The sequence below is a fragment of the Thermobia domestica genome, chromosome 15 (assembly GCF_964235325.1).
Source record: "Thermobia domestica chromosome 15, izTheDome1.hap1.1, whole genome shotgun sequence".
Taxonomy (NCBI): domain Eukaryota; kingdom Metazoa; phylum Arthropoda; class Insecta; order Zygentoma; family Lepismatidae; genus Thermobia; species Thermobia domestica.
In genome coordinates this window covers 155,137,217-155,161,676 of record NC_137468.1, presented here as the reverse complement: position 1 = coordinate 155,161,676, position 24,460 = coordinate 155,137,217, and the positions used below count along the sequence as shown (strand labels likewise).

The following is a 24,460-nucleotide window of genomic DNA, read 5'->3' as shown; positions in this document are numbered from 1 at the left end:
TTAACATAAATGACAGGCGATATACAGCGGAAAATAGCTTGAATCTTCTGTTTAAAATTTTTTAATTGATTTGCTTATTTTTAGAGACACTTTTACAATATGCCAGCACCGGGATGACCGCAGCGAAGCGGGGCGGGTTAACATAAATGACAGGCGATATAATGTTAAGATTTACTGCAATCTTCTATGGTTTTTATCATATCACTTGAAAGCGAAAAAGTAAAAATTATCTAAGTAACAAAGTTTATTGCGTTCCGGGGTGACCGCAGCGAAGCGGGGTGAACGCTGCTAGTATGTCTATATGTCCCTGAGGGAAGAAATTTAGAAAAAATAGAAAATTTCCCCTAAAAATCCCTTTTTTCGATCTGGGCGGGATTTTCCCGCTTGCGGTACATAATAGGGAAATTTGAGTGCTACATTTGAAAACTGCTTTATAACGAAACCAACGATGTACAAACTATGTTTCTATGATTAATAGGGATGCGTCACGAATTTTTTTTAAAAAAAAGGTCGTCTAAAATTTACTCTTTTTTAAAAGCCGCCTTCCTTGTTTGTGACGTCACTGCCCCCAGGCATCGCACACGTGACTGCAAAATGCCCATAAAACATGTTCTTTGATGCTTCCATACTTGAATAAATGCAAAAAACACGGTGTGAAAAGCTTTACTAGATTTATAAAGCTAATTCCGAAGGTCGACGCCATGGCCTGTATACAGGCCAAAAAAATTGAAAGGGTTAATTGCTACGCTCAGAGGACGAGATTGTTAACTAATTAAGAAGACTGAAGAAGAAAAGTTTAGGGACTTTTTTTAAAAAAAAATCCTCCGTAACTTCTCTCTTGTGTATAGTAGACTGGAAAGTGTCGGTAACCTAGTCCTTTGTTATTCGAAGTAAATTAAACTAAACCGTAACACTCAATAGTGCAAATACAATGTGAGTTATAGCGATTAAAGTGAGAACCTGTTATTACCTTTAAAAACCACTATTTGGCGGTCAAACCTGTTACCGGATATTTCAAGACTTTTAGTTTGTTGTTATACACACCTTCCCAAAGCTATGTGCAAAAATTTCACCTTGTTTTTTTCGGGGTTAATGTATAAGAAAACTATTTGAAAGAAGGGAAATTTTGAAGATTTTTAAAAGGAAATCCCTCCGTTACTTCTCGCGTGTCGAATAAAGTGATAAGTATAATACGTGGTCTGTACGCGTAGCTCTTTGTTATTTGAATGAAATGAAAATAACATCAATAATGCAAATACTACGTGAGCTATAGCTATCAAAGTCAGAAACAGTAATTACCTTTAAAAAACACTATTCGGCGGCCATTTTCCAATATGGCGTCCAAACCCGTCACCGGATTTTTCAGGACATTTAGTATGTTGTTATATACATGTTCTCTAAGGTATATGCAAAATTTGAGCTTGTGATTTTTCTGTGCTAATATACAAGAAAAGTATTTGGAAGAAGGGAAATTTTGGGGATTTTTAAAAGGAAATCCCTCCGTTACTTCTGGCATATGAAGTAAACTATTAAATGCAATACGTAATCTGTAAGAATAGTCTTTTGTTATTCAAATGAAGTAAAAATAACAGCAAAAGTGCAATCAACGTGAGTTATAGCTATTTAAGTGAGAATCAGTCATTACATTGAAAAACTACACTTTGTTGGCCATTTTCCAATATGGCGGCCAAACCCGTCACAGGATATTTCAGGACTTTTAGTATGTTGTTGTATACTAGGGTGGGCTGAAGAAAACTATTTTTTAAGTCGCTATAGCGCGGAAAAGTAGCCTTTGGTACTGATTAGAAAAATTAAGAAAAAAAATTGAAATCGGTTAACATGTTCCTTTCGCGCATCGCAGTTAAAGTTTACCAATAATGAAGAAAATCTTGTGATTTTTAATTTTTTTTTGTCTTATAAATAAATAATAGTTAATCGATTCCATGATTTATTTTCTGTAATATAAATTATATTAAACTGTAAAAAATAGTTACTGTCTTTTAAATTCACAAAATAACTGAAAATTATTTTCCAAAAATAACACTTTTAATTTGTATAACATAGTTTGGATTATTTCAGTTAAATGACTGGTTGAAAAAGCAAAATGAACATTGTAAAACCGTTCATGCAACTTTTTATTTTATTATTTTTTTTAAAATTGTAATGACCCAGAACTCACCAAAAGGAGGTGGCTGCAGTTCGAGTTCCACCCACACCCTTCTCAACCAACCATCCAATGCAGGTGTGTTTTACATATTTTTAGTTAATCCTTGATTTTTTAACTTGTTTTAGCAATGAGGATTCACTTTGAAATGAGATTTTTGGCTGCAATGTGGCATAGTAGCTCTGGATTGCAGAGTTACCCTGATATATTCATCTCTTGGCTGAGCACCACATACTTTGCCAGCTGCTTCTTTTACCAGTTTTACATGTCTCTCGATAGCTTGTGTGTGGCAAGGGAATCCTCTTACAACTTCCGAATCGAGTACCATGCTACTCCGTGTAAGGAGACTGATTTCATCATCATTGATTCGACGCAACAATGGAGAAGAAGATACTTTGCAGGTCGACCAGTCAATCATTTCAGTATAATCTTTAGCACTAAAATTGAGTTTGGGTGGTATGAAGTTCCTGATTGTCTTTCCTTTAGTTTTTGCCTGTCTTGCCTTTATTATTCGTCTAAGAGCAAGTTCTCTAATATATTTCCTTTCGTCCGTTATCATAGCCAAGAGCAAGTTTTCTGGATGGGCAAAAAATCCGTTTCTCTCAATTACAGGCTCTACCACTTGCCGAAGAGTTTCAGGGAGGTACCGTATCTTGTTGTAGCAATTGCTTTAAAAAGATGTTTCGAACCATCTGAAAAGGAATGGCTTGTTTTAATTTTAAACACAAAGGCACGTACAAACGCAATATAAAAAGCACCAATTCTTTAAGACCTTCTGAGGGATTTTCAGTACTGATGTACAACCTGAGAATTCTGTTTGCGGTTGTCAGCCATCTTGAGTGCGACATAGGGCCAGGGTCTCGATAGGACAAGTCTTTTGGATATTCCCCTGCATTTACTGATCTTGAAATATCCAAAAGGTACTGCTGGGCTTTGCTGAGAATTTGACGGTCTACTTCAGGGATTATGCAGTCAACTCTATCAAATTCAACTACAGGTAATCTTTCACAGCCATTAAGCAGTTGACCGATCGGCCTACTAAAGGTTTTCGGACCTGTTGTATCCCCATCAACGTGTGAAATAGGTGGCGGAGAGGCAACTCATTAAAATGGAGAAGACATACAGCCACTGTAACGGTCTACCTATATGAAGTTCAATTTGCCGAATTACACCATTCCTCCATCCTGTATTGGTAACAGTACCATCACAGCCAACAACATCTAATTCGTCCAAAGAAATGTCAACTTCAGTCAAGTAGGAAATTATGCTGGAAGCGATATCAGTAGAAGATCCCGATGATGGAGAAACGTGGCCAATATACATGTCGATCCAGGTTCTTGAATGATAGTGTAGTGCTCCTCTTTTGAAGTCTACGAAATAACTTAGAATCACGTTCTTCAACTACCAAGGTATCATCTTTGGGCCCATCAAAGTATCAGCTTTACACTGCAAAGATCTCCTGATATGACTTTCCTCTCTCCATATTTTATTTTTTATCGACCACGTGAGAATAGCCGGGTCTGTCACCATTCCAATACCTTGTAGAACGCTGGAAGCAATTGCAGCAGTAGCACGGTCAGATACACCAAACCTATCACTATTTAGTGCCGTTGTCTTCAGTTTTATTCTCATTTGCCTTTTGACGGAGTTTTGGTGGGGATATCTGGGACGAACTCATTTTCACTGTCACAGAACTCGGAAGAGCCCGAACCGTCTTGTTGAAGTCTTGAACTGAAACAATCTGTAGGGTCGTTTTCAAAAAAATGGTTGATGAACTCGAAGGCGTATCATTAAAAACACGTTTATGTTTGTAGTTCCTTCTTCTCAGTCTTGAAGTTAGCCTTTTCGTTTCTTGAAGAACTATTGATCCAATTTTGGCCAAACCACACTTCCTTTGATGAAAGTAGATGAATCGTAACTCAAGGGCAGTTATCTTCTTAGACTTTTCACACTTGCACTTGATAGAAATTAAACATTCACACAAATGTTCTGTCTTATCACACGTACAGTTCAAAATGATAGATTTGTATGCCGCCACATGAAATAACGACAATGATCTTTGCTTGAAGTCTGATCTTTGCAAATGTTGGCTTGTTCAAATCACGACCGTACAACTTTCTCAGTTTATAGTAACTGTCATGGTACGCAACAACACGCTGCACGATCCTGTACTCAGTAACGGTAGGAATGGACGCTCTATCATAATTTTTTTTTGTTTTTCTTGCTACTATCCTAGGAACTTTTGAAAAGCTCACTTTTGCATTGTTTGTTTGTGGGTACAATTGTAGTCTTTCGTGAAAACAACACCGAAGTACATCTTCATATGTAGGCAGTTTAGTTAGTGGCAAATCTCTGGGATGACCAAAAAGAGGACACTCAAAGTTTTGCCTCGTAATCATCTTCGAAGCTGCCATTGTAGCGCTACGAAAGATCACCGCACGGAATGCAACAAAAATACTAAGCACTATGATTCAAGATTATAAAGAACAACTAATACAAATGTAATAACACAGCTAACACTGAAGAGGACTTCTGCACAACGCCACACTTAATCACTAAGTGAGGAAATGACGATGACGTGACGGACACGGAATGCGTGTCAAAACTTGCAGCGTTCAGCATTCAGCAACAAGGCTCGAACACTCTCAAAGTCAAGCTATCTTGCAGAAGGGGAGGGGAAGTGGAATTAAATCCAGTAAATTGTCGGACTGCGGTGAAATATTTTCCCATCAATCTGCTTGTTTTTTAAACCAATCATTTACCTCATATGTGCAAAATTACCCCAGACATAAAGTATGAGTTTTATTTTTGGAAAAAACATTTCAGTAAAGTTGTGCAATTGGAAAACATAAAACAAAACAACACACTGTAACTAATTTATATAAGCGAAAATAAATCATGGAATCGATTAACTAATATTCATTTATAAGACAAAAGAAATTAAAAATCTCAAGATTTTCGTCATTTTTGGTAAACTTTAACTGCGATACGCGAACGGAAGATGTTAATCGATTTCAAACTTTTTTTCTTAATTTTTCCAATCAGTACCAAAGGCAACTTTTCCGCGCTACAGCGACTTATAAAAAATAAAAAGGCTTTTTCGGCCTACCCTATTGTATACACCTTCTCAAAGGAATGTACAAAGCTTTAGCTTGTTATGATCTTTTCTAAGTCAACGTATAAGAAAACTTTTAAGAAGGGAAATTTTGGGGATTTTTAAAAAGAAATCCCTCCATTTCTTCCCACATGTAGTAAACTCTTAAGTGTGAAGCATCGTCTGTAAGCGTTGTCCTCTGTTATTTGAAAGAAGTACAAATAACATGAATAGTGGAAATACAACGTAAGTTGTAGGTATTAAAGTTAGAAGCAGTTATTACTTTTAAAAAACACACACGGTTTGACGGCTATTTTCCAATATGACGACCAAACCCGTCACCGGATATTTCCAGACATTTAGTATGTTATTATATACACGTTCTCTAAGATATGTGCAAAATTTCAGCTTATGATTTTTTCCGGGTTATGTATATATTGACTGGAGTATAAAGAAAGATTCCAGCTTTGTGACTACACATTTTACCATATTGAAGCCAAGTATGTGTATTTTGAGATGAATGAAGAACTGTGGGTCTTAAAGGCTCTTTTGAGTAAATGCTTTACAACATCGACAGCAGGTATTTGGATTTTTACTGTAAAAATAAACATGGTTTCAATGTATCTTTGTAAGTTATAACATTAAAAGATAGCTCATTTATTATTAGTTATATTATATATATATATATATATATATATATATATATATATATATATATATATATATATATATATATATATATATATATATATATATATATAACTTTCTAAGTAAACCTCGTACAAAGGCAGCTCTGAGAAATTTCTCTTCGCAAACAGACAAAAGTGTATATGTATGTGTGCGTCTTTGCGACGCAGAAACTCCTTTCGCTTCTAAAAATATGGTTATAAAATTTACTCCCTCTGCATTCCTAACCACAGTGCTTCATGGTTATTTTTAACGATTACGTTATCCATTGTGTGGTGTTGGTAGTGGGAGCACCTTGGTGAGAAGGCACTAGCAACAGTGGATTGATTCGAAGAGGAACATCGGTGAGAGAAGTTGGTAAAAATATCGTAAATGTATAGATAAAAGAAGTTCTTTAGAATATTATTTATAACGAACAATGAATTCAAAGTGAAATTCATTGAATAACATGAAGATCATTAACAGTGGAACATTTATTACCTAAAAACAGGTTGGAGATGGACTACGGGACAGATAAGTAAAACAAAGGGTTTTTCCCTCTAAGAAGATGTTTACTTAATCGCGAATCGCGGCAATTGAAAATAGGGCCTACGGCAAAGATATAATCGTCGATTAGAACACTAATAATTACAGAAGTGTTAACAATGTTCAGTTGAATTATATATATATAAATTTCCAGATATGGATGAAACCTTGCGTTTTCTTTGATCACCTGTATGCATGAGAATGAAGCGTTTTAAGTAAACTAGTAACTATGTTTTGTTCATAAGTGTATTTAAATACTTAGTGTTAATGTTGTAAATACAGCTTAATATAGTGCCCTTACACTGAGTTACACGAGCACGTTTTAGTCTCCGAATTCTGGGAAAGTGGGTTAGAAGTGATGGTAGTGACAGGTTAACTTTGTGGGTGCCACTAGGTGTATCTGTGCACGGGTCTGGTATGCAATAAAGACGGTACTATTGCATAGTGGATCCGGGCGGGGTGTAGCTGGGGGAGCGCGCAAGGTGAACAATAGTGCAAGGCTATTAAGACGGCAATGTTCCTAACCACTGAAACAAAAGCACTGTATTATCACTCGCCCAACCACTTATATTTTAACAATAAAGTAGCGGAATGCATCAGTGTGTTATAAACGAAATACCGCCAGAAAATGGCGCCCGTTAACGGAACTAATGTAACCTTTAGTTACATATATTGTGTTTATGTGTAGCTTCGTGTGGGTTAAATATTGAGTTGGTTTAATATGCACTAACGGTATATTTAGTATTAGTATTGTTTTTTCATAATTGTGTTTATTTAAATTGTCAACATGTCTGAGAGTGAAAATCTTAATTTACAAACATTGCTTCAGGCAATTAAAGAATTGTCAGTGAATGTAAATCAAAAATTTGAAAAATCAAACGCGGAATTATACCATAGGTTAGATAGAATTACAGAAGAAAATAAAGTCGGTTTCGTTTCTATTAATAAGAAAGTTACTGAAGAGATAGAGAATTTACGTTCTGACTTTGAGGAAAAGGTGCAAATCGAAGTAGGTAAAGTAAAATGTTATTGCGAAGAAAATTTTGCGAAATACACAGAACAAATACAATCCGAAATCAATAAATGTAACGTAGAATTAGAGTCTGTTGTCGAAAAGTTAAACGTTACGGTAAAACGAAATGAAGAATTTTCAAAATGTATAAACGCTTTTGATGACTCTTTAATTGCGTTTAATCAAAGACAAAATAAGTGTGAAATCAGAATAGGTACATTGAATGGATAACTAAAATCTCTAGAAAGTCAGGTAGATCGTGTGCATAGTGAACTAGTTGAAAAGACGGATAAATGTGAAAATTGGATGTGAAAACTTCAGGAGGTAGTTGAATCTAGTATGCGAAACTACGGTAATATCGTAGAAATCAGTGGAAGAAACGGAGGCTGATATTAGTAGCAGAGTTGAGGCTATTGTTAACGATGTAGAACAAATAAAACAATCTCTTGTAGAAAGTCAGGTAAAAAAATTCCCACATTCTAATCACGTTTTTCCGAACGTTCGTGTTAAAAAAGAAAGAATAGACGATCACATCGACAAAGATAGGTGTAGAGGTACTTCAATGTATTCTGATTCTGGTAGTAGTACTCTTGAATCTAGTAGTTCTAATGAGGAAGATAAATCACGTTCTTTTCAAAACCAGCGAGAAAAAAAAAAAAAAAAAACAGAATTAGATAGGAAAGTTTCTGTGAATCTTAGAGATTTAGAAGGATTTGAAAAGTTTCCAGGCCATGAGAACGAACTTACCGCGACTGCATTTTTGAAAAAGTTCCAAGATCAGGCTTCAATTAAGAATATTCCAAGTAGCCAAGACTTAGATATTATAAAGTTTTTACTTACGGGATCCGCGTACAATTGGTATATTAACAATTGTTCCTCTTTTGATACGTTCAAAAAGTTCAAGAAGAAATTTAAGGCTGAATTTGAGAACGAACAAGTGGAAGCAAGTAAGTTAACGGTGCTTCAAAATAAACCGTATGATCCGAAAACAGATGGAAGTGTGTACAACTTTGTCTCTTATAGATGCAATAAAATACAGGAAATGAATCCTGATATTAGAGAACCACTTGCTGTCAGTATGGTACTGAATTTAATTCCTCCTTATTTCAGACGTCAACTCACTACTCTTACCACTTTATCTTTGTCGACCGTGTTACAAGTTATTCAGAAATTGGAAGCCATTCCTAGATCTGATACTAGAGGGGGATCTAACTATAAGTTTGAGAAAATTAATCACGTGACATCCACTAATAGGAATTTCAATGAGAATCAGAAGAAACGTAAGAGTAATGGAAACGGTAATAAGTTTTCACGTGAAAATACTCAGCAAAATAAAAATAACAAGCGTAAACGCGGATTTAAGAAAAACAAACGCTATAATAATAATGATGATGAAGTGCATTCTGATGCGCATTCTTGCAGTTGTAGTCAGGAAATCCCACCTAGAGTGAATTCCCAAGTGGGTAATCAGTTTTATCAGTCCTCAAATGGGAACAATCAACCTGTAAATACGAATGGTAATGTTAGAATGCATTCTCCTAATGGCCAAATGCCTGGAAATTCACCTGGTTTTCCAAATTTTGTAAATCAAGGAAATTTTAGGTCTCCAAGACCTCCTTTTGTAAATTCTACTCCTTTTAATTCAAACGGACAAGTTCGTTTTCGTTTTCCAAACTAAATTCTCCCTGTGTGGAGGGTGCTCATCACAGGGAAGTCAGTAAAAGTTCTGCTAATAACGTAAATGCACTCACTAATGGTTGTTACTATTGAAAGGAAACTTTTAAATGTACAATGGGACAGTGACGAAAGTTCATCCGAGGATGAAGGGGATAGTAATAGAAATTGTAAACAAATTGTTTCGTCACAGGCTACTGCAGAAATAAAGGTAAAAATATTTAATGAAGAATTTTGCGCTTTGTGCGACTCTGGAGCATCTGCTAGCCTGCTCAGCTTTAAATCGTGGAAATCTATTTCTTCCATTGTTTCTAACGCTCAATTAAGAACCTCTTCCCGTATTGTACTTGTTGATTATTCTGGTAAAAGAATGAAATCAGTAAATGGTGAAATTATCCTGTTTAGAAATAGGGCCTTTGATGTATGACGTAAGGTTTCTGGTTGTAAATGATTTAAATTGTTCTTGTTTGTTAGGCCGAGATTTTCTTACTTTAGCAAATGCAAAGATAGATTTTGCTGAGAATAGAGATTTTGCGGTTTTGTTAGGCCACGGCCAGAATGTCGTTAGGGTACCTATGAAAAACGGAATTGACAGAGTAAATGGTAATTCACCTTCTTCTGGGAATAGCAACCAAGTTAAAATTTTGACAAGGCAAAAGGGAGAAGGTCAGGAGTTTGAGTCAGTAAACAATGTAAGTCATTAATTTTGATGATTCAGAAATTTCTTGTGAAAGTGAATCTGATTGCCACCCTTTAGAAAGTAAATGTCCCATAATAAAGAATTTGCTTAAGCAAAAACAACAATGTATGACTGAATGGTTAAATGAAATTAATGAAAGAGATAAAATATATGAGCATTTACGTGAAATATACCAAAATCCAGTTGTAAATAATGAATCTTTGAAAGAATTAAATTTCGATTTAGTACAGGAATCAAAATTTTTGTATGAGTTGTATGGAAAACAGATTAGCGATATTGAAAAAGAAATAAAAGAATCTCATGGTATGTACAAAATCTTTTTTCTAATTCAAACCAATCCAAGAACTGTAGTAGAAAATAATAGTCTAGAAACTGAACATTTTCCTTCTGTAGGTGACATTAAAGAAAAAGTAAATGAAATTGTTGATCTTGATAACCAACAAAAACAACAACTTTATAATTTGTTAATTAAACATAGATGTGTGTTCAGTGATGTGCCAGGTAAATGTAATCGTTTCGAATACACTATCGAAGTTGACACTGACAAACCTATTGTCAAGAGACAATATCCCTTACCATTTAAATTTAAAGATAACATAGAAAAACAAATAAAAGAATGGCTTGAAAACGGAGTTGTAGAAGAGTGTGTGTCTATTCACGCTCATCCGTTGTTATGTGTAGCAAAAAAGAATACATCAAAACTGCGTACTGTGTCGATTTGACTTCTTTGAATAAGCATGTAAAACTTAAGCAGTTAAAAGTAAACAAGATTGATGACCTATTATTAAAATTTCAAGGTGTTCAATTTTTTAGTTGTCTTGAGTTTGTTGGATCCTACTTGCAAGTCAGTTTGTCTGATGAATGTAGACCTTACACAGCCTTCTACTGGAACGGCAAAATGTCTCAATTTACACGTGTTCCTTTTGGATATTTAAATGAGTCTGTAGCTTTTATGATTTGTTTACAGTGTTAGGTTCTGGATTGTATGATCAGCTGGTCTGTTATGTCGATGACGTCTCAGTACCGACAATGTCTTTTGAAGAACAAATTTGTTTGTTGGATGAAATATTTACTATGTACATGAAGCAGGAATGACGTTGAATCTTAAAAAATGTTCATTTTTTAACACAAAATTTAATTTTTTGGGTTTTAATGTAAATTCTCAAGGCATAATAAAAGCTCCATCGTACGTACAATGTATAAAGGATCTTCCACGACCTAGAAATTTGAAAGAATTACAACGAGTACTTGGTTTGTTTCAATGGTATTCTAAATTTGTTAGTAACTTTGCACATAAAGCTGAACCATTGTTTGCTCTTTTGAGAAAGAAAAAAAATGGATATGGGATGATGAGTGTGAAATTAGTTTTCAACAATTGAAACGTGATTTAGCTCAAGAAGTATTGTTAGCTCATCCACGATTAGATCATGATTTTTGTATCATTACGGATTGTAGTTCAGTGGCTTTAGGGAATATTTTGTTTCAGGAAATCAATGGCGAACGCCATATTCTTGGGTTTCATAGTAGAACTTTAAAACAAGCTGAAAAAAATTACACGACTGAAAAAGAGGCTTTATCGATTGTTGTTGCTTTAAGAAAATGGGGTCAATTGTTGTAGACATATAAAAGTTTACACCGATCACCATTCTTTAGTATACCTCCATAACATAAGAAATTGAAATTCACGTTTAGCGAGATGGAGTATTGAAATTCAAGGATTCGAGGTAGAAATAATTTATATCAAGGCTAAAGATAATCAGGCGAGTGATGCTCTCTCACGGGTAATATTACAAACAAAAGTTGAAGAACATGAAATTAATAAATTTGAGGTTTTGCCGACATGTTTTGGAAATCTTACTGTCGAAGAATCGAGAATCAAACAACAAGAACATTCAGTGTATAAAAAATAATCCAGTTTTTGCGTAATCCTAATGACCCGTATGTAAAACTGAAAAATAGAAACATTGAAAGTTTTTATAAGTTAAGTAATGGTGTTTTGTTAAACAGAAACTATCATTTTCCAGACTCTTGGAAAATTTGTATACCTCCTTCCATGGTTCCTGAAATTGTTAAGTACTATCATGAACAAGGTCACTTTGGTGCTGAAAAAACAATTGCATTTATTAAAGAAGTGTGTTATTGGCAGTCTTTAAGAAGAGACGTTATTGATTTTATAAGCGACTGTATGGATTGTAAATTGACAAAAGCTGAAACATCACCTCCGGCTAAACCTTTGCAGACTGTAGCAGTAAAAAAACATACGAGATATGCTTTCTATTGATATTTTAGGGCCGTATCCAGCTTCTCAGAATGGAAATAAGTTTGCTTTGTCAGTGTTAGATGTTTTCAGTAGATATTATGTAATGTTTCCTATGAGAAATGCAACCGCGAGATGAGTTTTAAAATGTCTAGAACAATATTATTTTCCACTTTTGGGTGTTCCGTTGTCAGTCTTAGTAGATAATGGTAGTTGTTTTGTTTCTAGTAAATTCAAGGAAAAAATGAAAGAATATGGGATTAAAATCCATTATGTTAGTCCGTATCATCCAAAGAATTCTGTTGTGGAGAGAATTCATAGGAAAACTAATCGTTTGTTTAAATTGTTGTGCAATGATAACCATGCAACATGGGAGAAGTATATTCCCCAAATTGTTATTTTACTAAACTATTCTGTGTGTAGCAGTTTAGGAGTAAGTCCAGCAAGTCTTCGTCTTAATGTAAAACCGCAATATTCTGTATTTCGGCATTTTTGAATAGTTATAAATGATGAATATGATGAAAATGACCCTCTAAATTGGGAAAATATACTTATTATGGCTGATTTTCGTAGAAAAGAAAACAGAAAAAGAAATGAAAAATATAATAAAACACAAGAAGGTAAATATGTTATAAAAGAAAACGATTTGGGTTTTTTGCTTCAGTCATCTTAGTTCAGCTGTAGATAAGAAAATTAGCAAGTTTTTTCATCTGTACAAGGAGCTTTTACTTTGTAAACAAAAGGTTACAGATAAGGTGTCTGAACTAATGGACCCACTTACTGGTGAATCATTAGGAACTCGTTCAATAGATTGTATGAAAGTTTGGAAACCCACTTCAAAAACTAAACTTTGGTTAGAACTTGCCAAAAAACATGTACACGAAAAAGAATTAGAGTCCATAACTCCAAATTGTCTAAATGTAGATTCGTGTGAACCTGAAAGAACAATTCATGTGAATTTTAATGATGTGAAAGTAGATTTATCTGTATTTAACCGTAGCAAGAGTCGGAACGAAAACATCGAAAAGTTAGTGAAAAGATTGATAGAATGTGATAAATATTTGAAATATTTAACAGATGAACTTAATTGTTCCAGTTATGCTTTGTCGTTTACACTGAACCATCTTGTAAATCCTAAACTTAGTAAGTTGGGATTAAAAAAAAAAGAGTATATACACTTCGATATGTTTATATATCGTTTTGGCGTTAGTAGGCGTCCGTGACCTACTATGTGACTTCCGGACGGCCGAAGCCTTTTATTGAATAACGAATAATATGCAAAGTGGCTTGCCAAGGCATGAGATAAGGTTCCCTCTCATTTTGGGTAATTTTATATTTGTTTAAAGCCCGGAGTAGGATATTTTCGTATTGTACCCCTCTATATTCTTTTTAACATTAACCTTTTATTCTAGCTTTTAAACCTCATCTCGGGGAGGGCAAACAGGTAACAATAACGTGGATGGTATCTTCCAAATTTAGGAGGGCAGGCACTGTAAAAGTGTAATGGTCTGACAAACCATCCACTGCTCGGTCCATTCCTGGTTAACGTCTAACCGGAATGCAATAAATGTAGAGTATTATAATTATTAGCGTTGTTATAGTTATAAGTATGATGATGCATTTAATATTTTGAAAATGTTTACTTGTCTTTTTATTGCAATTTGATTTATATTTGATATTTTCGTGTTGTATTAGTACCATGCTATTGATTCTTATGTTGATTAAATTTAATCGTGAATATCTCGAAATATGATATTGTTTCATTGATGAAAGTTTCATTCAGTTACGAATTAGTGAAATATATACATGTAGTTACGCAAATTTTATTGTTTCAAATGGTGTATTGAAATAATTTCGTTTTATGAATATCATTAAAAAGTATTATTCATTATGTAAAAAAAAACTAATTACAATCGAGTAAGATGTTATATAAATAATTGTGTTATGTAATAGTGTTAAGTATCTTGTAATGCATTAATAATTGTTTTAAGTGTTTGAGTTAGTGCATACTAAATAATAATACATAATGTTAAATAATACTAAATATTATTGAATAGAATTGAACAAAAGTATTAATATATTAAATATGTGATATCATGCAGTGTAGGAAATAATGTGAATGAAAACTATTAGTGAATGTTGATGTGTTTACCATTATACTCGTTTGAAGAAAGAAAAAAAGACATTGAGACTTTTCATGGCCCTCGTAAGTTCCGAAAACCGTTCTAAAATGGCCCTTGCGTTTTTAATCGTATTTCCGAGTGAACTTTAAAACTTGTATACGTAACCCGAAGTAAAAGACTAGGGATTAACCCTTTTAAAACCAATGAATAAATGATTTTTAAGAATTGTTTACTTATCTCGTACAATAGTGCAGTGAAGTGATCAGTGTTGCAGGGTTCTGTTTATTTTTCAGTTCCTTCAAAATAAACGTCTTGTCGAGCACCTATATAACATTAAAGGATAACTCATTTATTACTAGTTATATATTAATATATATATATATATATATATATATATATATATATATATATATATATATATATATATATAACTTTCTAAGTAAACCTCGTACGAGGGCAGTTCTGAGAAATTTCTCTTCGCAAACAGACAAAAGTGTATATGTATGTGTGCGTCTTTGCGACGCAGAAACTCCTTTCGCTTCTAAAAATATGGTTATAAAATTTACTCCCTCTGCATTCCTAACCACAGTGCTTCATGGTTATTTTTAACGATTACGTCATCCATTTTGTGGTGTTGGTAGTGGGAGCACCTTGGTGAGAAGGCACTAGCAACAGTGGATTGATTTGAAGAGGAACATCCGTGAAAGAAGTTGGTAAAAATATCCTAAATATATAGATAAAAAAAGTTCTTTGGAATATTATTTATAACGAACAATGAATTCAAAGTGAAATTCATCGAATAACATGAAGATCATTAACAGTGCAACAGTTATTACCTAAAAACAGGTTGGAGATGGACTACGGGACAGATAAGTAAAACAAAGGGTTTTTCCCTCTAAGAAGATGTTTACTTAATCGCGAATCGTGGCAATTGAAAATAGGGCCTACGGCAAAGTTATAATCGTACGATTAGAACGCTAATAATTACAGAAGTGTTAACAATGTTCAGTTGAATTATATATATATATATATATATATATATATATATATATATATTTCCAGATATGCATGAAACCTTGCGTTTTCTTTGATCACCTATATGCATGAGAATGAAGCGTTTTAGGTAAACTAGTAACTATATGTTTTGTTCATAAGTGTATTTAAATACTTAGTGTTAATATTACAATACAGCTTAATATAGTGCCCTTACACTGAGTTACACGAGCACGTTTTAGTTGGTGGGTGGGAAAGTGGGTTGGAAGTGTTGGTAGTGACAGGTTAACTTTGTGGGTGCCACTAGGTGTATCTGTGCGCGGGTCCGGTAAACAATAAAGACGGTACTATTGCATGGTGGATCCGAGCGGGGTGTAGCTGGGGAAGCTCGCAAGGTGAACAATAGTGCAAGGCTATTAAGACGGCAATGTTCCTAACCACTGAAACAAAAGCACTGTATTATCACTCGCCCACCCACTTATATTTTAACAATAAAGTAGCGGAATGCATCAGTGTGTTATAAACGAAATACCGCCACAAAGTGAAAGTCTTGATAACTATAAAAAATATATATGAACTTTATTTATCTTTTGTACTTTAAGTTTTGATACAATAAGGATATATATATTTATACAATTGTGTGAGGAACTATGCAGCTTTCTTTCACCTGTATAATGAAGTATGCAGTAATGAAAAAGCATTTGTTATTAAAGACTTCATCGCCCAGAATTGTAGTGGCTTCTCATCCGTATGAAAACATGAGAGTTTTGATGTCAAATTTAAAAATGCCTTGCAACAATGATATGAAGTATTTCGTATATTACCTATATAACAAAGTACGATACTTGCAATTTAACACTTTTAAAGGGTTCTTAACTCTGAACTCAAATCTGTGATACTTGACGGGAGTGAAAATGCATATGAGATTTCAACGTAACTCTCCCAGTACACGTTTGGCACACTGGGAACAGTAAAATGGTTGTTCATCACGGTGAATACACATGTTATAACGGTATGGACTGGCATCAATTTTTAAATCAACCCTCGTATTATTCCAGCATCAATTCTGGGAAATGAAACGCAACCAGTTAACATTTGGAGAAGAATAATACTCAAGAATTTGTTACCCAAAAGGTGCCTCACTTTTCCAGACAGCCCTGCTTCCTACCATCAGCCTTTATAAGGAAGAGGAATTTTGCTACTCTCGAGATCGACGCCCACGCACCAAGCCCTCATGACGATGACAGATTTTTACGTGACAATGTGAAATCTATCAATAATCGTCAATCGTACAACTTATTGGAACAATCAGTGTTTTTAATGTGATTTCTATTAAACTATTAATCATCTATTATATGTTATTAACAATATAATAAAGCAAAAACTTAATGTTTTCTACGAACTATATTTTAATTTGTTAGTGTATTCTTACGCTGCTACCTGGCAACGATGAAAAGCGCAAGAGAGTATTATTCATTCAACATGTGAGAGTGAGATTGTTTATACCTTGAGAACAAGCAAGAATGTCCTACGAACTCCCAAAAGAGAGAGTCCAGAGAGTCGCCGCATGAACTGAGTGTATCAAGTATCTGTTTCCACCAAGATTAGAAGAGTCCCCAAGATTATAGTGTTTAAATTATCAAAGCATCATAAGATGATTTTAGCACGTAATACTAAAACTTAGCCGGACAGACCATGAAAACCACAAGATGAAACAATGGAAAATAATCAATGGCAACCCCTTGCAGCTTAATGGAAGTGAAGTGTCTGTAGTGAATTGCATAGTCACTAACCGATCCATCATATTCGTTCGGTCGTAAACTTCGCGTATTATTTCGGTATCGTATCAGTTCGTATACCACAGTGATTGGGCCATCCTGTTTTTTCTAAGTGAAACCTTGTGTTTTTGTGTTCTTATACGTGTGTAAATGCTCTATTTCCATTGAAGTTAAAAGTTCAATATAAGTGTTTTGCAAAATATATTTTTTTTAATATGCAATGAAAAGTAATATTTAATAATTTCAAAGTGTGTAATCTATATTGTCTCTTTCTCAGCGAATGGAGGATATTACCTTCTAATAGTGTATATGGCCTAGAGTAGAATTAATCAGGTAAGGTATTTCTAAGCAGTGGAGGGCAAACATTACTTTCGTCTCCCACTACCCATCTGGCGTAAATCTCACATGACTGCCCCACCTTGTATTCTTTTACAGGTATTGACCAATATATCTTGGAGCTGACGCAACAGCGACGGTGGGTATACGGCTAATGTCTCTAGTTGGTGTAACGCCCGAATCCTAGGACCGTGGAAGTGGTGTTATTTGTTTCGTTACCAGTTTCTTACTATAACCTATTAATTTGTGTAAATGAATGATAGTTTAAGGAAGACTCTTAAAGAAATCCAAGGTTCGAATCCTGATTACATTATAAGTTGGTCTTCACAAACTGGAACAAGCAAATATTAAACCCACTCCCCTTTTATCTAGCGCACCGAACAAAGACAGATGTTTTAGTGGGGAAAAAGCGAGTTTTTGAACTCCACTGTTTCGTATTCGATGCTATTCTAGTAATTTTTGTGTTGTGTCTTGTAGTATAATATTTTACAATGTCAACTTCTAGCGAAATGGAAACACTGCTCGAAGCGATGAAAAAGTTTTCCGCAGATTTAGCTAATACTAACCAAGTGATAAAAGATAATCATAATGAGTTAGTCAAACAAGGTAATAGTTTAAAAGCAGAAATCACAGAGTTACGTGAAAAGTATGAATTTTCAACTCAGGAACTTACGATAGGTATACAGAGAGTAGAAGCTGAGTGCAATGCTTTTAGAGTAGAAATTAAAGTTGAAATTGAAAATTTGAAACGTGAAGTTAGGGATTTTAAGGCAGAAGTAAATGATCGTTTTAATGAAATGAAAATCCAAACGAACAATCAGCTGACTGAAACACGAAGTGAGTTGTCATTAGCTATCCAGCAGGTTGAAGCCCAAAGTTGTAGTTCACTAACTCAAATGAAGCATGATTTTCAACAAATTTCTAACACGTATGAGTGTAAAATCATAGATCTTGAGGAGAAAATACGTAGCAATCGAAATTCATTGGTAGACATTGAAAGTAAAATTCAAGCCCACCAAGCACAGGTAGTACAGTGCATGCAAAAGGTAACTCTAAATGAAAGTAGTGTAAATAATTGCGGCATGGAAGTTGATCGGATTAATCAATCGTTACTTTTTCTCAAAAATACAGTAGATCGTTGTAACAACATTGTAGCAGAATTAACAAATGATAGGGAAAAAGAATCAAAACAGTATGTGCAGATCCAGAGTACTGTTTTGGAGGTTAAAAATGAAATTGGTAACCTCAAACAAGAACTGCAAATGCTACAAGCTCAATTAACTTTGACCCAAAAACAAATTTTGAACTTGCATGTGGAATCTAGACCCAGTAGCGGTGCTAATACTCGTAGTGTAACTAATACACTATACAGTAGTGTAGCTAACACTTCATCAACTCGAAGTTCTACTAGCCGTAGTAACAGTAGCAGCACTAACACAAGTTATGAATCTAATAGCAAACCAAAATCCAAAAGTAAAAATCGTAATCGTATTAATAATAGAAAACCAGTTCAGATTACAAATAATAGGCCAATTAAGCGTAGTGATATTGAATCGTCTGAAAAGTTTTTAGGACACGAAAGCGAAATCACAGCTTCAAACTTCTTGGAACTGTTTGAGAAAAATGTTAAATTAATGCAAATTCCTGAAGAGCAGTATTTAGATATTTTAATTTTTTGATGCAAGGATCTTCTAAATCTTCGTTCCTTACTCGTAAACCTGACTTTAAATCATATAGTGATTTTGTTTTTGATTTCAAGCAACAGTTCGAATCTCCGCAAGTTGTAGCTGGTAAAGTGTCAGTATTGCATTCCAAAAAGTACGACCCTAAAGTCGACGGTACAGTTTACCAATTCGTAGCAGATCGCTACCATAGAATTCGAGAATTGAATGAAAACGTTAGTGAAGCTTTTATTTTGAATACAATTAAATTGTTATTGCCTAATTATTTTCAGAAAGAATTGGTTTTGTTACCATCTTTGGATTTGCAAACTATGTTAAATGTTGTTCAAAATCTTGAAACATTGTCAAAAAACAATGACAACTTTAGAACAAATAGTGGATTTCATAAGAAACAGATTCGTGTAAATCAGGTTAATGTCCAGGAAGATGAAAGTAATGAACATAATCTTAGAGAATCACAACATCAAAGCAAAAACAAAGGCAAAAAGCAACCCCACAGCAAAGGTAAAAATCAACATTTTAAGAATAAGAATAAACCAAAAAACGTTCATCCCCAGCGTAACCCTGAAAACGATAATCAGTACGATAGCCAAGAAGCTATACATTACACTGATACTAGGCGCGCTGATAATGGTGGGCACATGCCTCAACCATTTCCAACTTTTCATCCTGGTAACCAACCACCTTTTATTTCAAATTTTAATCAACCTCGTACCTTCCCTCCTCCTACATCATCAGGTAATCAGAGTAGACAAACACCGTTAAACTAGAAACGCTCTGCCGAGAGAGTGCTTCTGGTAGAGCTTATGAAAACTTTAGTAATAGTCACGATTTTAGTAATGAAGATGCACTCACCCCAATTTTTCCTGTGGAATATGTAACGTTGAGTAAAAATATTAATAATGTTGTTAATTGGGACTTAGATATTTCTGAAGATGAAATAGAAATTGATGAAAATGTATGTAAGGGTAATAACACTCGCACTGCAGAAATTTATTGTAAAGTATTAGATACTCAGTTGAAAGCATTGTGCGATAAAGGTGCTTGAGCATCCCTTATCAGTTTTGAGGCATGGAAACGTATTTCTTCCGTAATTTCACATCCGCAATTAAAACCTGCACCACATATTCTCTTGGTAGATTATTCTGGTAAAAGAAAAAAGCAGGTTAAGGGTGAAGTAAATATTTGTAAGGAAATAGAACACTTGATGTTCGACATAAGAGTTCCGGTAGTAGATGAATTAAATACCGAATGTCTGTTAGGTCGTAATTTCCTCACAATCGCCCATGCGATGATAGATTTTTCGAAAAACACTATTAGTTTTTCTGACGGAAAAGAAATTGTTGTCGTTCCTATGCTCATTGAAAAAACACATAATAAAGAAAATAGTTGTTGTCAACCTAAGAAGATTTTGACTTATGCTGATCGAATAAATAAACCTGTTGATACTGAGTTTGGTATTTCTGTAGAAAATAATAACTTGTCAGATGAGAGTTCAGAGTTCGAACCCAATCATGACTATACATCTTCAGCATGTCCTGTAATTAATAGTTTGGTTTCACAAAAAGGTAAATTAGAACAAGAGTGGATCCGTGTTTTACATGAACGAGATCAGGCGTACTCACAGTTGAGAAAAGAGTCTAAAGATTTTCGAATAAAAGATCTTAATATAAATCAAGCAGTAGAAGAGAATTTTTTACTCGAGTATTATGGTTTACAGATATCAGAAATTGATAATGAGATTCAAAATGCTCATGGTAATACTCAAAGTAAACAGGAAAGTTGTGGGGATAAGGTATCAAATGATAATGCTATTTTTGAAAATGTGTATGCTGTAGCAACAATAAACGAAATCAGGGAAAAGGTACATGAATGTGATCATTTAAGTAATGAAGAAAAACAGCAATTATTTGATTTGTTGGTAAAACATCGTGATATATTCACAGATTATCCAGGTAGATGTAACCAATATGAATATTCCATAGATGTTGACACTACTGACCCTATAGTAAAAAGACAATATACTTTACCCTACCATTTCAAAGAAAGCATTGACAAGCAAATTAATGAATGGTTAAAAGTAGGTGTCATTGAACCAGCAGTGTCGATACATAGCCACCCAATTTTCTGTGTACCTAAGAAAAACACAACTAAACCTAGAGTCGTAGTTGATTTGACTGAGCTGAATAAGTATGTTAAATTAAAACAATTGAAAGTAAACCGAATTGATGATTTATTGTTGAAATTTCAGGGTGCTAAGTTTGTAAGTTGAATTGACCTCGTGTCATCGTATTCACAAATTCCTGTGTCTGAGGAATCTCGTGATTTCATTGCCTTCTCTTGGAACGGTCATATGTACAGATTTACTGTTATCCCATTTGGATACATAAATGGTTCTGTTGCTCTCATAGATGCATTACAGAAGGTGCTAGGTTATGCATTGTATAATAAACTTGTTTCGTACATTGACGATTTAAGTATTCCAACTTTTTCTTTTGAAAAACAATTAAATTTATTAGATCAGTTATTTACTAAGCTGAGTAAAGCTAACATGACTGTTAACCTTTCAAAATCTTCATTTTGTAAAACTAGTTTTAATTTTTTGGGTTTTGTCGTAACACCTGAAGATATTTGTAAAGATCCTTCTTACGTAGAAGTTATTCGCCAACTACCTCGTCCAACCAATATAAAACAATTGCAACGAGTTTTAGGCCTTTTCGAATGGTGTTCTAAATTTGTACACAAGTTTGCTGAATTAGCTGTTCCTTTATTTGAACTTATCTAGAAAGGGAAAAAATGGATTTGGACTCCAGAATGTGAACATAGTTTTCAGTCCCTTAAAGACAATTTGGTTCAAGATGTACTACTCACTCACCCAAAACTTGATTCCGATTTTTCATTGATCACCGACAGTTCACAGGTGGCCGTGGCTGGCATACTTTTTCAAGAAATTGATGGTAAACGTAACATTATTGGATTCTGTAGTAAAACTTTAAACAAAGCGCAGCGTGCGTATACTACAACTGAACAAGAGGCGTTAGGAATAGTGATTTCTATTCGTAAATGGGGACATTTACTGTATGGTAAACATGTTAAAGTGTATACTGACCATAACTCTTTAGTGTGCTTACATAAGATCAGAAATTGGAATTCTCGTTTAGCTCGTTGGAGTCTCGAATTACAAAATTTTGATTTGGAAATCATTCATATTCGTGGAATTGACAATAAAGTCAGTGACGCCTTGTCACGTATAGTTTTAGCTCCTAAAACTGAAACTCATACGGTGAATAACCTCGAAGTGCTACCGTCATTTTTCGGAAACATGACTATACAGGAATTAAGTGAAAAGCAACACGAACATCCAGAATATGATTCAATTATGAAATTTCTTCAAAATCCTAACGATCCATACTCTAAGGTGAAAAACCGAAATCTTGAAAAATTTTATAAACTTGAAAATGGTGTACTTTTGAACAGGAATTTCCATTTTCCAAATTCTTGGAGAATTTGTGTTCCACCTTCTTTAGTTCATATTGTCGTAGGTCACTTTGGAATTGAAAAAACCTTTGGTTTTGTAAATGAAATTTGTTATTGGAAATCCATGAGAAAAGATATCAGTAATTTTATCAATGACTGTATTGTATGTAAAGAAACGAAAGTAGAAACATCACCTCCGGCAAGACCAATGGAAAGTATTACTGTTAATGGTCCTCGTGTGCTTATTTCAATTGACATTTTAGGACCATACGTTTCTTCTTCCTCAGGTTATAAATATGCATTGTCAATTTTAGATGTTTTCACTAGATATTACACTTTGTATCCTATGCGAAATGCTACCACCAAATGTGTTTTACGTTGTTTAGAATCAATGTATTTCTTGCATTTAGGCATTCCTAGTGCTATTCTGGTTGATAATGGTAGCTGTTTCATTTCTCGAAAATTGAAAGGAAAAATGTCAGAATATGGAATTAAAATACATTATGTAACACCATATCACGCTTCTTCCAATCCAGTTGAGAGAATCCATCGTGAGACTAATCGTCTATTTAAACTGTTTTGTAGTGAGGATCACACTGCTTGGGAAAAATTCATTCCTCAAATTGTAATTTTGTTAAATTATTCAATTTCGAGTAGCTTAGGTGTAGGCCCTGCTAGCTTGCATTTGAATGTAAAACCTTCTGAATCAGTATTTAAACATTTCGGTATTGTGGTTACTGAAAAGGACACAGATGAATATGTTTTGTGGGATAACAAATTAGTTATGGCAGATCTGAAAAGAACTGAAATAATTCGTAAAAGAAATATTAAGCATAACCTGAAACAAGAAAGTAAATATAAGGTAAAGGAAAATGATTTAGTTTTCTTGAAGCAAACAAATTTGAGTTCAGCCATAGACAAAAGAATCTCAAAATTTCTTTATCTATACAAAGGACCCCTGTTGTGTTCTAAAAGGGTCTCAGAAAAGGTTTTTGAGTTAACCGATCCACTCACTGGTAAATGTTTAGGATTACATTCAGTTGACAGATTAAAAGTTTGGAAACCTACTAAAGAAACAAAGAGCATTTGGCTTAATTTAGCTACTAAACACTGTGGAACCAAAAGCGATGAAATCCTAAAAGAACAGAGTAAAAGCTCAGAGTTGAATAGTTGTATTGAAGAAGTAACCTATGATTATATCAATGCTGTAAGGGTAAATCTTTCAAACCAATGTGATTCCAAAATTAACTTGAATAGAATTGGCAAAATCCTTGATGAAATTTTAGAATTAGATTTGTATTTAAATTATCTCACTGAATCATCATGGTGTAACGTACATAACTTAGAGTTTGCGTTGATAAATTTCATTAATCCTCTCGTTTTGTTTAATTAGCATTCTGGTAAGATCACAGTGATCAACTTAGGATGACTGACTCCTACTGATGTGGTGGGCTACCGCAGCCTTGTTTTCCAACTAAACACGCCTACGTGGTGAACCACTGAGTCACAAACGGGAGAATAATAATAATAAAAAAATCACAGAATCAATATTCAAATGCAAATGTGATACTAGTAAAATGAATACTTACACGCCAATTGTTAGCAACTATTGTTGCATTCACTTTGTATTAATCTTTTCGTTGAATACGAAAATATTTCAAGAAGTACTTGAGGACATTGAAGCAAAGGTCTCTCCAATATTATGGGTTATTCATATTATGTAAGGCCCGGAGTAGGCAATTTTCTTATTAGTCCTCTCTGTATTATTTTTAAATTTTAACCAAACGTTCTATTTTTTCACTTTGCTTCGGGGATGGAAAGATATTAACTAATAATTGGGGTAGGGTCTTGCTAACTTAATGCAGGGAGTATATTTTTATATACTTCGAGCGTGACGAGCTCGCATATGCCCAGTTTATTTCATTTTTAAGTAAATGAAATATTTTTAGTGTTATATT

At 34.1% G+C, this 24,460-nt stretch overlaps 1 protein-coding gene across 1 annotated transcript in view; it reads right to left on the bottom strand.

The window, feature by feature from the left end:
- LOC145671313 (uncharacterized) overlaps positions 1–24,460 on the bottom strand; it is a 70,125-nt gene that overhangs the window by 11,303 nt on the left and 34,362 nt on the right. The window lies entirely within an intron of this gene.